At 34.0% G+C, this 18,880-nt stretch overlaps 1 long non-coding RNA gene across 1 annotated transcript; it reads right to left on the reverse strand.

Moving 5' to 3' along the window:
* Nucleotides 1–2,889: 2,889 nt before the first annotated feature.
* LOC122195836 (uncharacterized) lies at nt 2,890–4,075 on the reverse strand. Its single transcript, XR_006186743.1, has 2 exons — nt 3,729–4,075; nt 2,890–3,132 (listed from the first exon to the last, which is right to left on the reverse strand). It is a non-coding gene; the product is annotated as an uncharacterized LOC122195836 (long non-coding RNA).
* Between the last annotated feature and the right edge of the window lie 14,805 nt (nt 4,076–18,880).

An 18,880-nucleotide genomic window follows, 5' to 3' on the forward strand; every position in this document is an offset into this window, starting at 1 on the left:
TATATATATCCTAGATGAATATATCCTAGATGAATACCCGCGTATTATGCAAGATAAAAATTGTATGGCTAAAAGCAAGTATCTAAAAAGCTCGTCATGGCTCCGCGCGCCATGGCTCCAAGGCTTGTGTCTGCCACCAAACTTTACCAAAACGTCGTCTTAACTCATACATGCAGGGGTGGACACAGTATTTCACAGTAGTGGTTGCACGAGAAAGTTAGGAGTTGCACGATAATAGAAAAAATAAAAATTTTCAATAATTTTAAAAAATTTTCCACTGCGGCCGGAAAAGTTAGGGGTTGCCGGTGCCACCCTGGACGACCCCTAAATCCGCCCCTACATACATGTGTATAAAATAGAATAATATTTGAAAATACATATAAAAATATTAATTATATACAAAATTGTTGCCTTACGTCACGCCTTACAAACGACGTGGATCGCTAAAATTCGGAAAAACTTGAGGCTTGACATTGCCGCCAAGCCACACCTTACGTTATTTAGAACCTTGGCTAGAAGAACGCAACATACGACACTTTCAGAATTTTTTTGTGTACTTGGATCAATTTTGTAGTCTCACACACACACACAAGTTGTTTAGCTTTATTGTAACCAATGTTTATATGATATGACTTTGATGTCATTTTGTTAATATGCAAATACAACATCTTATATACATACTAAAATGAATATATATACACGTTGTAGAGAATCAAATATTTTAAAAATTAATCGTTTACGTTATAAAAATGATGATCTTTAACATTTTAAATAACAGCTGATGTTGTTTGAAAAAGTTTAAGTGCATGATACTTTTTTCCTATTTTTAAATTTGTAATATATTGTCATTTTGTTTTTAAAAGTTAAAAAGGTAAAAAAAGTTACCAATTTGGTCCATACATAATACTCGAGGCAAGACAAATTTCAAATATTAACTAAGATTTAAATTTAGTCAGGGGTTTTTTTTGATGAGGGTTCTTATTGGGTCCAAAGCTAGGATTTCATCCAACAAAAATGTATCAACATGTTTGATTTGCGATGATCGTTCTGACTCGGTCCTAATTCTGACCGAGTCCAACCTTTTTCTCCTGATCTGGTTTAACAAAATAACCTTGAGCTGAGTTTTACTCTTCGTTTTTGGACTCGATCCTTAATCCAAGTGTTTAGTATCCATTTTTGCTTTTGACTCGATTCTAGCCTCTAACTCAGTCAGCTTCTAACTCGGTTCGTTCTAACCTAGTCAGCCTTTATCAACCTCTATCAAACGACCCCTTAGTCATTCGATATATAAAGTGTTGGATTAAGGTGTCTAAGCTCATAACTAAATTTGTATATACTTGTAGTTAAAAGCAAAGTCCTTTTGGGGTTGCCCCCATAACTAGAAATAACTGGAAATGATATTCAGAGAGATATATTTTATTAGATTATTATAGGATTAATAAACAAATTGGAAATTATGGGAAAATAATTTGTTAATATATTATATGATTAATATATTAATTAGAAACAGATAATTGATTTGATAATCTATATGATTAATAAATTAATGCGAAATCAATAAGAATTGATTAATTATTAATCATTATTAATCTGAAATTAATTCGGGATTAATTGTATTAATTAAAGGTGTAAGAGATGAAGTGTAATTGTTCAATAGTTGAATAAAAAAAAAGCAATTCTAAAACCATCCATGCATGGACGGTTTTGGGAGCTCTACTAGGGTTTCTAGAAGCTTCATGGTTACATAAAGAGCAAATAACATGAATGGTCCCTATGGTTTAGGGTAATTTGCACGCTTGGTTCCCATTAGTACAAAAATGACCTACTGTCACACTTTTCAAAAAATGGTCTGTCACACTTTATATTAAAAGTGTCGCCAAAGGTCATTAAGAAAATTTAGAGCCTATTTTTCGATACATTTTAATTAGTTTGTGTAGCCATTATATAGATAATCAAAACTTTAACCACACTTAACTATACCAATGTGAAAATTATTAGCCACATTCGAACACTATGGCCATATGTCACCATCAGCCACGGTTATTGATTAACATTATGACACTTTTTTTATACGAAACAATAGATAAATATATGGTGATATGAGTCAATTGTATATGTTTCTGTATCATGGTGCCTTTTTTGACACATTAAATCTAATGTAGCTAATAGGTGGTACATATAGTTATATTAAATATTTGTGTATCCATATGGTGGTGGTTACTAGTGACTTACTAACAAGTTACTTTTAGTGGTTTATGATCATGTGTATTTTATTATGTGTGTCAAAATATGTTACATTTACTTAAAAAAAACAATTATTGTGAGTGTAAGATGCATTTGGTTACGGTAATTTTGAGCAACATGCTTAGTATAGATGAAAATGGTAAATATGAGTAAACCAGTTCATTTGGTTTATATTACAGGTCTTACGACAAAGTGCTAGGAATGGCAATGAGGTTAGGTATCCCATCCTCGAACCCGATATCAAAATTATTCTCATACCCGCCCCGATACCCAGCGGGTATCTCATCAGAACTGAACTTTTCCCCAAGCCCAACCTAGAACCCGGTAAAATACCTAAAAACTCGAACTAGACCCCAAGCAATGAAAATTTATATGAAAGTTTTGAAAACAAAACTACAACTTCTAAACAATGGAAATCAACAAATCAACACCAAAATGTAACTAACAATTAACAAATCAACAATCAACTCCAAAATATCCATTAAGCTAAGGTCTACTAAGGAAGTCAACAGTCTACAACAGTAAAAATTAAGAATACTATGGGATTGTGTTGGTGCTTAATTCTTAATCTACATCTAAATTCTAACAAACTTACAAAATTGTTACAAATATTATCGTAATATATCAAAATTTCAGGAATCTATGTATTAGGAATGATGTCTATTAGAAACATTTCCAAGTTCCAACAACAATCCCCTTCATGTAAAATCTTTGTTCTCGAATGACAGGTTCTTCTACTAGTTGTGATGTACAAATTTTAATATGCAACACAATGGAATCACTTACTGATTAGCCCTATCATACATATTTATTAGCTTTCTATTGAAAATCTTAATCTCAATTAGACACCTTTTCTTCAGATCAATAACTGCCTAATCTTCATTTGTCCTGCAATAGAGAATGTTGAATGTAAGTTATAAACTTGATATTAATTTTGGTTAATGGAATGTTGTTGGATTATAAAGTGTTGAAGTTCAAACTTGACTCACCTTTATACATACGGTAACTAAATTTCATATGATTTCTATCAATTCCATGTATCATGTTTTATTATCAATGAATCAGTAACCATAAAATTCATACAAATTTGGTTCATCATCAATTTCAAGTTAATTACAAGCAACAATTCAATATATTTGAAGCATCTCAACCACCATAACACCAAGTTTCATATTTCAGCAAAAAAGAAAATAGAATCTGATTTGCATAAGACATTATCATAACAAATTTTCATGTGCATTTGATTCGGCTCAAAGAGAAACCACATATGATTTCAATATCAAGAAAACTCAACATCTACATCAGGAAAAGGGTATCTTATTTCATAAAAAATAGAGCAAAACAACCATAATATCTTGAACTATATTTAAGAGGAAAAAGAAAAGAAAAAAAGCAACTACATATAGGCATCTGATAGTCAATTTTCAGGGGAAAAAAGTTTCTTGAACTCTATTTTGATATGTAAAGGAAAAGAAAACCCTCACCTACAGAAGTTTGCGGAGGCGGAGGCATGGTTGTCGAAGTTGACAGAGGTTGAGGGGAAGCTGATGGTGGCGGTGTTGCAGATTGGAGCGGGGCAGACGGGATATTGTAGATGGAGGAGAAATGGGTAGGATAGAGAAGAAGGGGATGTTGATGAAAGGAAATGAAAAAAGAAGGCTCCCGTGTACAATTTTGGAAGGAGATGAACGGCGCCTTGTGTGATGAATGATGCCTTGCAGTGGACTACCTTGGATGGAGATGATTATCGACTTTGGGAAGGAGATGAATGGCGCGTTGTGTAGCGCGGGAGCAGCTAACGTTGATTTGAAATTACCGAGAAGTTGAAAGAGAAAAGATGTAATTTGTAGAGTAAAAAGAAAGGCGCCCTTCCTAGGGCTGGTTATTTGTACGTATTTGGCAGAAAGTTCAAATTTGGAAAATATGTAGTTTGAGTAGAGGGAAATCAAGTTTTTTAGTTTTTCGGAGAGAAATTTAAATGAAAATTAATTATATTAAGAGGGGAACTAAGATTAATTTAGCAAATATTTTAGGGGGAAACGAAAATTTCATTCACAATAAATATACATTTTATTTTTAAAATTTGATTTATCGAATTGTGAGGTATATTGTGATGACCATCATGTGGTTTCAATAGGGGTGGCAAGTCGGATGATTGTTTTTGTTTTTTACACAACATCGACCACATTATTTGTTTTCAACCCAAACACGACACGACAAGATAACGTGTTATTTCGTTAAGATGAGCACGACTCAATAAAATCACGAATAACATGATGTCATGAATTTTAAACACGACAAACAATAACATAAAACAATATAGAATGGTACTAAATATACACAACTTTTAAACACAAACACGTCACTGGCACGACGTTTCATGCTATTATCGCTTTATTATCATGTCACAAAAGGGATTTGTTTTATATGATCATACAAGTGTATAATTTGTGGGTTTGTTCCATGTGACTACAGAAGATGACAAGAAAAGGTAATCATAAAATGAATCTCATGGTTAGAGTGTGGTAGGGGTGAGGGTCAATTGAGTTTTGGTAGGTCAAGTGGGGACCACCTATAATGTTGTTTTAACGAAAAATGGTAACAAAAAATGTTAAAAGAATTATGACTTATAAATTATGGCTTAGGGTGTATTAGTGGCTTATGACTTTAACACTTAGGAATTATGACTTATGAATTATGGTTAATGGCTTATGGGTTGTGGATTAGGCTTATGACTTATGACTTATGGCTTAGGGCGTACAATATAGGGCTTCGGGCTTGTGCCTTATGGTTTGTAGATTAGGGCTTATGGATTGAGGTTATATTCTTGGGGTTTATTGTTTAATGAATATGTTTCAAGGTTAGGGATTATATTTTATAGGGTATGTCTTAAGGCTTGTAGCTTATGGTTATGGTTATGGGTAATGGCTTAGGAATTAAGGATTAAGGCTTAGAGGTTATGACTTATGTTTATGGATTAAGATGTAAGGTTTATAAATTAGGCTCATGGCTTATTGCTTATTGCTTAATGCTTTGAGTTTATTGCCCTGAGCTTGTTGCTTATGGATTATGGGTTATGACTTGTGGCTTATGACTTATGACTTAAGGCTTATGACGTATAACTTACGGGTTAGAGCTTAAGGCTTAAGCCATAAACCTTAAGCCCTAAATTATAATGCCTAAGCCCTAAACCCTACACCATAATCTATAAGCCATACGCCATAAGCCATAAGCCATATGCCATAAGCAATAATCCATAAGCCATAAGCCATAAGCCGTAAACCAAAATCCATAAAATGAATACATAATTTATTTACTAGACTCTCAATTCAGATTTTTATTATTTGGTTAGTATTATACTTTCGATAAAAAAATATTTAATACATTAGTTACTTACTAGACTCTCAAATTAGATTTTTATTTATGATAAATTGAAAATTCTCTATTACTTGTATCATCACCACCCCTACCCCCACCAACCACCACACCGAACACCATCACCACCACCACCACCACCCACCACCATCACCACCATCCCCACGACCACCTTCATAATCATCATCACTACTATCACAATTACCCGTCACCTCTACCATTACCCGCCACTACCACCACACCACCCACCACCATCACCATCACTCGTAACTACCACCATCATCATTACCTGCCACCAACCATTACCACAACCACCCATCACCACCAATACACATCACTACTCACCACCATCACCACCCACTTGCACCATCCGCCACAACCACCCCACCCCCACCAACCACCACACCCACCACCCTACCCACCCTTATCACCATCACCTATCACCACCACCCACCCATCACCACCAACCACCTCCACCACCTACCCACACATCATCATCACCATCACCACCACCACCATCATCATCACTCGCCACCACCAATTACCACAACCACCCATCACCACTCACCACTATCACCACCCACTCATCTCCACCACCAACTTGCACCACCTGTTACAACCACCCCCACCCCTACCAACCACCACACCCACCACCATCACCACCACCGTCACCTACCACCCTACCCACCCACCCCACCCGCATTACCATCACCATCACTTGTCACCACCACCCACCCATGACTACCAACACCTCCACCACCTATCACCACTTACCCACCCATCATTATCACCATCATCATCACCCGCCGCCACCCATTACTACAACCACCCATCACCACTCACCACCATCACCACCCACTTTATATGTGTCATTGCCATCACCACCACCTTCGTCTCCATCATCGCTACTGCTACCACCTTCACTGCCACAAATACCACCATCGTTATGACCATCTCTCACACCACTACTAGCTCCTTCATCGTCACCGCCACTGCCACCACCACCTCTGCTACCATCACCATTACCTCCATATCCACCTCTGCCACTATCACTTCATCCCCTGCCACCACAACCACTACCACATCAACACCACTACCTCCTCCGCCTCTACTACCGTCAACATCTCCATCTCTACCATCACCATCACCACCAACACCATTACCTCCATCACCACCAACACCATCACATCCGCTAACACTACTACCTCTTCCTACTCTGCCATCACCACCTCCACCGCATCACCACCACCACCACCACCTTCTCCTACTCTTCCATCACTTTATCCTTTGCCATAAAAACCACGACCACATCACCACCACCACCTTCTCTATTCCTACTAATGTCACCACCTCCGTTGCCGCCATCACCTCTCTCGCCACAACTACAACCACCACTGCCTCCAACTCCACCACCACCGTCACCACCACCACCACATCACCACCTCCACCTTTACCTTTACTGCTACCGCCCCCACCACCATCAACACCGCCTCCTCCACCACAGCTACAACTCAATTTTTAGATACAAATATTTCATGTTATCATTTTAAAATGAAAAAAAGTATATTGAAATTGAAAATATAAAAGAAAAACATATGTATTACTATATAATAAGATAAACGAAACTAAAAAACTCAGTTACAGATCAATACAATTTAAAAATATATAAATTTACAAGAATCGGTGTATGAATATTTCATCTAACATTCAGTCAATATGTATAAATCATAATTAGTTGAATTATAAATAAGTGTCATGTTAATACATACCTGCAAAACCAATTTGCCTCAAATATTTTTATAATTTTAGTTCTCCCGCTCCCAATTTCATTGCCTCATTTTTAAACCCTATTTTTGTTTATGCATGGTTGGGAAACCGAAATCCACAAACGCAGAAGAAGACATATTTTCTTTAACCTCTCACGTCTGCTTCTCTTTGTCAATATATCTAATAGGTCACCTCAGACCACTTAATTCTTATTGTCTCGCTCTCGATCTACATATCGCCTTCACTCTGTCTCTGTATCATTTTGCATTTTCCTAAAAAAGACGTAGCCGGAAAGATACATAAGAAGTTTAAGAGATGTGCATTAACAATCGATTAAGGGGCGACCTCAAATTTTGTATCTCTCTGTATTATTGATTCCTCTGAAACACTATTTCGAACGTGAATATTCTGCCGATCAGACATCCAATCCTTCCTTCAGGTAAAGATCTCATTAAAAATACAATCGACAATATTTTTTTTTATCTTGTGGGGAAATAGAATATAGGCATCTAAATAAAGGCTTTTAGGTCCCTGTCTCAGGCTTGGCAATTGGATGTATAAGAAAAATACAACAAACAAAGTTCTTTCCTCTTTCAAAATTTTATAACAATGCCGTTCTTTACTGTAAGTTACAAATAAAACTAACCTTTTAATTTAGATTGATTTGAATTTACTAAATGGTTAGAGTTCAGTGTACATCATTTTCATTTTCTAATTTGGGCTTTATCTTGGTCGATTTATGCTAAATTTTGTGGTTTGTGATGTTTGGTTCTGCTTATTGATCGAACTTATAGGGTTCTTGGATTTTGATTTGTATTTATTTGACTTCATTGGAGAAACAATGGGGTTTATTGTTGTAGGTGATTGAGGATCTTTAGTTTGTTGCAGATTTGATTTTTTTTTCAATAGAAAAAATGGCTTGTATGAAGTTACGATCCAAAGTAGATGCATTCCAGACACAAGGTCAAGCTTGGTATGTGAATATGTGTATATGAAACTGTTCCTTTGAAAGATTATTTTGACATTTAACTCTTCAAGAATCTTCAGCCACACCTACACCTTTAAAAGATTTAGTATATCCGCCGTATCCGTAAAATCAGATGTTCTTTTCTTCTAATGTTATCTTAAATCAAATTTCATATTAGTCTTTTTTTTAACACGTCTTAATATGATATTGGGTTTCATATATATGTGTGGATGGTGGTTGTGCCCAGACTTATATTCCAGACATCCTTTTCATGCAAATGCATCTTCTCGCTTGGATGATTTACTACAGGCAAGAGTCAAAAAGGGGTTCATGTAGACTTGTTCTTTTATATAAACTTCTTTTATTCCATTTTAGATTCATGTAGGCTTGTTCTTTTATCTACACTTCTTCTTGCTTGAAAATCTCTTTGAATATTCTCCATATCTATTTTTCTTCTATATACACTTCTTTTATGCCATTTTAGATTCATGTGTTTGAACTTGTTTTTTTTTCAGAATAAAAAAGAAAACGTATACACCATTAGAGGGCATGAAACAGACAAGGAGCAGCAACAAGGTGAACAAACCAAAATTGATGGAGACATAGTTCTTAGTTTATGTGTAAAGCCTTGTATATATATATTTTGATTACAAATTAATGTCTTAACTATTTAAATTGAAAACTTATGTATTGATTTTTTATTATTAATGTTAATATCTTTTTCTTTTTAAGTTTTATCATGTTTATTACTGTTTTTATTTTACAAAGAATTGGAAATAAAATGGATAATATATCCATTGATAACTATAGCTTTTTATAAACATTAGTTTCGCCATATTAAACAAAATTAATGTGACTTTATATAAATATTAGTCACACCATAACTACAATATTTTATGTGGCTTTATATAAATGTTAGTCACACCAAAGTATCTGTAAATCAATTATGGTTATTCTTAATTGATTGTCTATGTCAAAATGATATAAAATAGTTATAGTTACGATTTTTTTATATGTCTGAATGATAGTATCGGTTTAAGCTAATATTAAATCCATAATTTTAATGAAATGTGTTTCTTTATAATACTTATGATTATGTTTCACTTAATTGTGTGTCTTTATATGATAAGCAATAGTCACACTAAAAGATTGTTTTTGTGACTAATTATTAGCAAATCGTTATTTATGAAATTAATTGCATGTAGTTATTTAGTGAACATGGTCATGTTCACCGTAATTGTATGTCTGCAAAACATACTCAATAGTCTTTAATAAACTTTGAATTGTGTGACAATTTAATAGCAAAACGTCACATTGAAACAACATGCTTGTCGCCAGTTGGTGATATACAGTCACTATAATTACTAAAAAAGTGTCTACTGACGGTTTAACGCCACAATATTGGATAAAGTTATTGATTTTAGCAACAAAATTTCCTACTCAATTGCCACACTTTTATTATACAGCCACATTTTCCGTATCATACAGACATTACATTTTAAAGTGACCATAAGACCCATACGATGACGTCACCTTCTGTCACATTTTCAGTGAAAAAAATTAGATGTCACTATACACATATGGTCACACTTTTATGGTGTGTCCGTAGATCATTTTTGTACTAGTATCCTAAATTATTTTTTTTCTTGGAAGGTCCCTACTGTTTCTTTTTGTTATGCGTTTGGTCCCTGTCTTACCTAAAAAGACTATTTTTCCCTTGATTTTTAATTTATTTAAATAAACACACCCCAAGTCTACCCCCTCACCTTACCTTACCTACTCCATTGTTTTTCTTTATTTAAATAATTGTCTTTTTAGGTAAGACATGGATCAAGCGTGTAACAAAAACAAACAGTAGGGACCAAGCGCGTAACAAAAAGAAACAATAGGGGCCTTCCGAGTTAAAAAAAATAAGTTAGGACCAAACGCGTAAATTACGCCAAACCATAGGGAGCATTTGTGTAATTTACTCTTACATAGAATGAAAGGATTTGAATTATGATTAATTATTATTTAATCAATTCAAATCTTGTTTTTTCTGCAAGTTACTTAAACTATAAACAGGACCACTTGGCTTGAAAATTCCGTTCATGACATTCTTTAAAGGCATATGAACGAAAGTTGTAACGCCAGTGTTCCAGGTATTTTCATTTTAGCATTGATTCCTTAAAAAGATTGCAAATTTGGCCCCTACGTTGGGCGTACGAGATGGGTACGTCGTACGTGGGTCCTTAAAGATGGGCGTGGATTCCCTCGCGTACGCTAAGCGTACGCATGCAGAGGGCAAACCCTAATTTCTAGGGTTTTGACCCTATTTAAAGAACTTTATGGCCTTAAATCCTTTCTTACCTCCAGCCTCCATCTCTCTTAGCCTCCATTTCGAAACCCTAATTCTTGTGTATGAGTTTTGAAGCTTTAGAGTGACATTTTGGTGTTCTTGGTGGTGAAGGAAGAACTTTGGAGTTATGGTGTTGCTTTCAAGCCTTTGGATCCAGATTCTTCCCATCTTTGTGCATCTTCAGGGGGTATAAAGTTCAAATCTTAATGTTTGCCTTGCTAGATCTTTTTAGGTTGCTAGTTATGACCTTTTTGTGGTCTTTTGCGTATTGTCTGCTCCAGACCATTTAAGCTTTCCTTTCAAGTATTTTAGAGTGTTTAGTGTCATAAAAATGCAAGTTTGGACATTGTTATTCTTCCATGCAAGAGTTACGGAGTTTTAGATGGTTAAATAGTTAAGATTTTAATAAATAATACAATTTAAATATAAATATTAAAACATAACACTTAGAAAAAAAAATTATATATGATTGTAGTCACCCACACTACACCATGGTTAGAGGTCTTTAAAAGGTTTAGTTTTAACTAACATTTTATAATATTATCATATAGTTTAAATTTTTATATAGGTTTGTATCAAATTAATATAAAACTTTATATGTTACAGATAATGGCAACAAAATAATTATTTTTGATCAAACTTATATTTATATTTATATTTATATTTATATCATTTGTGTTTAAAGCTAAATTATTTATATTTAACAATACTAACTTGAATTTCATTTATTTATTAACTTCATATAATAATGTAAAAAATTAACTATATAATACTCTTTCGTGTTTATGTTTATGGAGTTCTGAATAGGTAAATTATAAATAATTTAAAGCGTTACGCATATTTAAAAGATTATTTATGTGCGTTCATATTCTATGTGTATTATTTATATAAGACATTTGTATTAGGATCTAACTTATTATATAAATGGTGATCATTTAAGTAAGTCTTAGTAAGAGTAATTGAAATATATATCTTTAACCATATTGATGTAATAAAAGATTATTAATGGCATTGAATTCTATTTTAATATTCTAATTTTTCAAATTCCAATTAAAAGTTATTTAAAAAGAAACCACTAAAATCAAAGTAGTCTTTTTTTCATTTATGACACTTAATTGATACTTATAAGACATAATTAAATAAGTTTAAAATATTAAAATTTTATTTAGTAATTACATGACTAATATAATCATTTAATTTTTAGACTAAATATTATACCAAAAACCTTAAAACCAATTATTAAAAACTAAATTATTTACATATATTGTTTTGTGACATTTAATGTTTTTTTTCTCCAAAAATAAAAGTCAAATGATGCTAACCAAATTTCATAAAAGTGTTGAAAACAGATTTGGTTAATTTGCCAAAAAATAATAATTGTTCTTTGTATTGTATTTAACTGTGATATCGTTAGGAGAAAAAGATAGTTAAATCAAATCATAATAAGTTATAATACCTTAGGAATTTAGATATGCAATGCATGACACCATTTACATACAATCAATGTTTTAAAAACCGGTTTGAACCGGCCGGTCGAACCGGTTGGACCGGGAACCGGAAGAATGAGCGGTTCAATTACCACCGGTTTTATATTAATTTTTGAACCGGATTGAACCGGCCGGTTTTTAGAAAAAACCGGTTGAACCGGTCAAAATATATTTGGTTGAACCGGTGAAACCGAATAAATACACATGAAAAAAACCATTTACATACTAAACTTTGATGATTTTTTTTCTAAATCTATTTAGTTTTCTCTAAATAAAAACATATGGTAAATGTTATAAAGTTTTTTGATATGGTTGTATTCATCTAATATTATATTTGGTTTCGATATTATATTTTATTTCTTTTTGACGTATATGGATTGATGTAAAACATTAAAACTTATGGTTATGTGTTATTTTAATGTATTTGAATTCATTTACAACTTATTTTATATGTATTTTTAATATTTGAATTTTTAAACATCAAATTCATTATATATATATATATATACATACATATATATATATATATATATATATATATATATATATATATATATATATATAGAGAGAGAGAGAGAGAGAGAGAGTCAAGATCAAATAAGAAGGAAATTTTTGGTAGGAAGGTAAGAAGTTTTTTTTCTACATATTTTTTTCGTGAACAAACAAAATGAATCATTAGATGATTCATTTGTAAGATGATTCACGATGATTCATTTATACAATGATTTTGTTGTTATTCACTAAAATTGTCACAAAAGTGAATTTTTTCTTAATTTACTTAAAAATGAATCATAAAGATGGTTTTTTGGGAATTTTTTTTGTGAATCGTCTTACAAATGAATCATCTAGTGATTCATTTCTTTTGTTCGTCAAAAAAATATGTAGAAAAAAACTTCTTACCTTCCTACCAAAAAAATTTCTTACCGGATCTATATCCTATATATATATATATATATATATATATATATATATATATATATATATATGTGTGTGTGTGTGTGTGTGTGTGTGTGTGTGTAGGAAAATAGAAAAAAACATAAAAAATATAGAAACCGGTTCACTCAGCGGTCGAACCGGGAACCGGTCACCATACCGGTTCAACTAAAAAACCGATTTTTAAAACATTGCATACAATTGAATAAATAAATAGATGAAATTAAATTCAAAAGGGTTTAAAATATCTTCTTATGACCTTTGAAATCCATGATTTTTTAAATATCTTAAATGTGGAAAATTTTCAAATTGTAAATCTTAAAAAAGATAAGAAATACATTAGGAATATTTTAATATTCACTTTTTAAATTAATTCAAATGAACCAATAATATAGTCACCATATTGTTCTTTTTTTCCCAATTATGTCTTGTATTTATTTCATCAATATGAGCGCAACTCATTAAAAGTCAATACTTGTATTTCTTTCAAAAAAAACACTTCAAACACATTTATATTCATAACACAATTCAAAAACATCAAAATTTACAACACTGTTTTTCTTTAAATATCCAACCTTTACCTAAAATTGACAACACATTTTCAACACATAACACATAAAAGTTAACAACCATTTTCTTTTGCCTATAATGTACAACATTGACACAATTTTTCATCATCTCTAAATACCAAAAATGTAACATCCAAAAATTTCCAACCAATTTAAACTTTTCAAAAACAATCAATGTTCCATTAATTATTACAAAAAGGTTTCCAAATATAATATTATCAGAGTATCCCAGAAACAACATCATAAAAATGAGGAGCAGTACGATCACGTCTTTGCCTTGCCACGATCTCCTGATGTACCTGAAACAATAACTGAAAACTGTAAGCCCGAAAGCTTAGTGAGTTACCCCCAAAATACCCATACACATACAACATTGAACAACATATACTATGGGTCCAGTCAACCATCGGGTTGGAATACCCTTGGCCATCAACCATCGGGTTGGAATGCCAATATACTACGAGTCTAATCATCCTCAGGATGGAATACTCTCGACCCACAACCATTGGGTTGGAATGCCCACACTCCTACATATACAATAACTACTATGGGTCTAATCATCCATCAGGATGGAATACCCCAGACCCTCAACCATTGGGTTGGAATGCCCACCTACTATGAGTCAAATCATCCTACTAGGATGGAATACTCCTGGCCCACAACCATCCGGTTGGAATGCCAGAGTATCAGAGTATCCCAGAAACAACATCATAAAAATGAGGAGCAGTACGATCACGTCTTTGCCTTGCCACGATCTCCTGATGTACCTGAAACAATAACTGAAAACTGTAAGCCCGAAAGCTTAATGAGTTACCCCCAAAATACCCATACACATACAACATTGAACAACATATACTATGGGTCCAGTCAACCATCGGGTTGGAATACCCTTGGCCATCAACCATCGGGTTGGAATGCCAATATACTACGAGTCTAATCATCCTCAGGATGGAATACTCTCGACCCACAACCATTGGGTTGGAATGCCCACACTCCTACATATACAATAACTACTATGGGTCTAATCATCCATCAGGATGGAATACCCCAGACCCTCAACCATTGGGTTGGAATGCCCACCTACTATGAGTCAAATCATCCTACTAGGATGGAATACTCCTGGCCCACAACCATCCGGTTGGAATGCCCACATACTAACAAACATGTGCACCTATCGGATAGCCATATAACAGTTTATAAAGACAACATACTAAGGCCCTATCATCCTTGGGATAGAATACCCTCCACTACCAATCAAACAAGTGCACATATAACAGGTAATCTCTTACCAACATATAGACAGTTAGACCTAACTATAGGTCACTAAGCGTAACCACATCCAATCTACTAGGATACTGATCTATCATGTCACAAACGTAACTATCGCAAATACAAATCAAAGGGCCGGCCTTGGTGCCTTAGACCCTTGAGTATAGTGAGGATAACTCACCTTGCAAATGTTGAACTGAAGATATGAGATCAAAACTCCCGATCACCGCCACGAACACCACCGCCTAAAACTTCATTGAAACCATAACCATCAGAGACCAAATTACCAAAATACCCCTTTGAAGTCAAACTGGTCAACTCTTGGTCAAAGTCACATTCCTGGTCAAAGTCAACCTTCCTGGTTGACCCTACTCGTCGAGTCATCCTGGTGACTCGCCGAGTTCATGAACTCAAAACCCCATAATTCGCAACTGGACTAGCCGAGTCACCCCATGACTTGTCGAGTCCTTCAATCCGATTCATAGTGTGTCCAACTCACTGAGTCACCACTCAACTCACTGATTTGCATCATAACCAGTTGGGTTAGGGTTTGCGACCCAACTCGTCGAGTCCAAGAATAGACTTGCCGAGTCTACTTAAGTCATCCCTATTCAGACAATTTCAGGTCATCTCACTGCTTCCAACTCATAGATCTGGACTCCTAGGGCTAGTTCCACAAGTAAAGTTTCCAACTTTATGTGCATGCAAGGCATTATAGGCTCAACACAAGCTAGAAAGAAGGTTCAAGACAAGAATGCTCTTATACATGCACAAAGGTTGATACTTTATGCCACCATGGACCAAGATAAGTCTAGATATGAAGTTGCAACCCCAGATCTAGTCCCAAAACCCGAGATGGATCTCAAACATGCTAAATAGCCCCAAATCATCATCTAAGAATAGATCTAGAAGGAAAGAGCTCAAAGGAGCGACTTGTTACCTCCAGAATGTGCCCAAGATGAATTAGATTCTGGATCTACATGAATTCCTTGATGCTAGCCTCTTGATCTACAAACTTCCTTCTTTATATTCCTCCTCCAAAGCTCAAATCTCTTCAACAATGGAAGCTCACACGATTTTAGGGTTTACTAACTCTCAAGGGTAACAAGGAGGCTGAGGGGAGGACATAAGGTCCTTTAAATAGGGTGCAAACCCTAAGATTTAGGGCTTTCTCTTCCCAGTACTGACTCGTCGAGTCAAGCCGCCGACTCGGCGAGTCAGGTCATGTATCACGTACCCAACACACATTCTGACTCGACGAGTTAAAGCTCAAACTCGCCGAGTCTACTTTTCCATTTACACTTTACACCCCTGAACTCTTGCTTCTGAACTTGGGATGTTACAAAAAAATATTGGATCGGATCATGTAGACAATAAACTTCAAATGGAATTCAAAGAAAATAGAAAGAAAAAAGAATTGGAAAGATGAAAACAAACATATTTCAAAGTTTTTCATTCTCGTGCAATATAGATAATGTAAATGATAATAGAAGACAACCAAATGTTTCTTATATATATACACAACAAATTTCAATTAAGTAATTATTAAGTAGTATAAGGTGAAAAGTAAGGAAGTTTCAAAGGAATATGATTCAAGATAGATGATTTATCTAAAACCACATCCATTTGAATGGTTTCCTTTATATATATATATATATATATATATATATATATATATATATATATATATATATATATATATATATATATATAATGTGTATAGAGAGATTTGAAAAATAACATAATAAATACATAGTAGTCATAATCAAATAAACACATTAATAAATATATTATATTAATTAATAAAAAAATATTTGTTATAATAATAATGATAAAAAAGGAATATATATATATATATATATATATATATATATATATATATATATATATATATATAATATTTTAGAAATAATGATAGAAAATTAGAAATGACTATCGAGCTCTAAATTACTAATTTACCGTGGAGATAATGGGTTATTTTGTAGTTGATTCTTACCGGTTTTGGAAGATTTTGCCACTGGAAATGATTGGATTCAGGAAAAAAGTTTAAATATCATATAGCTACTTATTAGTCCTTATTCTTTCCTTTATTTTATATGGATATTTTTTGTATTTTAAATCTAATAAAATAATTAAATGAGTTGGCAGGTCAGAAAAACTCAGCCCAAACCCGTTTATCTTCGTATCGGGTTCATGCAATGTGGCAGGTCGTGATGAGAATGGTCACCCCTAGTTTATATGTTCATTTTTAATTCATGATGGATTGTAAGTCTTCTTTATTCTGTTTTGGACGATTTTGCCCCCGAAAAGATTTGGTTAATTGTCAAATGGATTTTACTGGAATAGAGGTACTTTTATAATTATGCCCGAAAGTGTAATAATATTATTGGTGTGTCATCGATAGTTACTAGGTTTGGCTTCTTGAAAGATTATTGTTTTGGTCAATTTTTCCCTTGAAAGTACTTTGATGTTGCTGGTTCTTTACTGATGGTGCAATGTTTTGAAAGATTGATGGTTACCCTTAAGAGTTCCTGCTCAATAGTGCAATGTTATTAATGGTTCCACCTTGGAACTTGGAAGTGCATTTTTTTTCTGATCAATCACCATAGTGTAGTTCTTGGGCTTTTGTTTCTTTCTCTTCCTCCGTTGTATTTATACTCTATTTCTCTACTTTTAGGCTTTTTTATTTTCTTCTTTTTTTGGAACTGGCAGAATTTTATAAAGCCACGGCCTAAAAGAAAGAAAGATCAGGCAAAAATACAACAACTTACGTAATGTTAAATGGGAAAACAATACAAACTTCCTATTTACAATTACTAAAATTACCCATATGCTTCATCCAACTAAAAACCAAAGAAATCATATTATCCGCCAGCTTAGAGTTATTCACGTGCATGCTGTTAAACCAAACTTCATTCCTCGCCTTCCAAGCACACCATAAGTAACCATAGCAAATAGCTAGAAAGATTTTCTTTTTTTAGGACAATTTCCCCAGTTGGCCGCGAAGTTCACAAAATCAGAGATCGACAAGAACCTATGAAAGGAGATACCACACTAATTAAAAATCCAATCCATAGTATCAAACACAATAGGACACTCCAGGAGAATATGATCAACATTATCCACACCATTACAACACATTTGACAAAAGAAGAGGGAACACTGATACCTCTCTTGGAAAGAGTCGCCGTTGTGGGAATACACCCCAGAAAAGCCTTCCACATAAGTGCAATACATTTAATAGGGACCAGATGAAACCAAACAATGGGATTACTCACCAGCACAGTCAATTTTTATCAATAACGCCTCTAAGATCGCTCACTAGAAACTTATCATCCACCGACATCTTCGAATTCTATGTATCAGTTCCATTAGACCTGACCACTTGGTTAACCAAATTCACAACAAAATTCAACTCCAACATTTCCTACAGACAGTTAGGACGTCTTTTCCAAGCCTACGAGAAGCTGCTATTATTCCACCTGTTATCAATGAAACATGACTTCCTCCTGTCTAACGCACATAAAAAAGGAAATTTAGTTGCCAAGCTTCCAACCCCTAACCAATCATCAAGCCAGAAAAGAGTGCTCGCCTCGTCCCCAACCTAAAATTCAAAAATTTGGGAAAGCTCGATGCCGAGACTGTTAAGCGTCGGTATGATTTTGTTACAATACTACTCCAAGTGCTCGGAAGAGACTTCTTAGCCCAAGATGTAGCAGATTTCCTTTCACAGTTATGAATACCACAAACTACGATGCCATAAGGAATTGTTTTCTTTTTTAAACCTCCACAACCACTTTGCAAGAAGAGCCTGATTAAGCAAAGCAAAAGAACCTAACCTAAGCCCCCCGTCAAATTTTGGCCCAAGCACAATCTTTCAAGCTACCCAATTTATTTTTTGTTTTTCTTCACTTCCACCCCATAAAAAACG

Source organism: Lactuca sativa, chromosome 1, assembly GCF_002870075.4.
Source record: "Lactuca sativa cultivar Salinas chromosome 1, Lsat_Salinas_v11, whole genome shotgun sequence".
NCBI classification, from domain to species: Eukaryota; Viridiplantae; Streptophyta; class Magnoliopsida; order Asterales; family Asteraceae; genus Lactuca; species Lactuca sativa.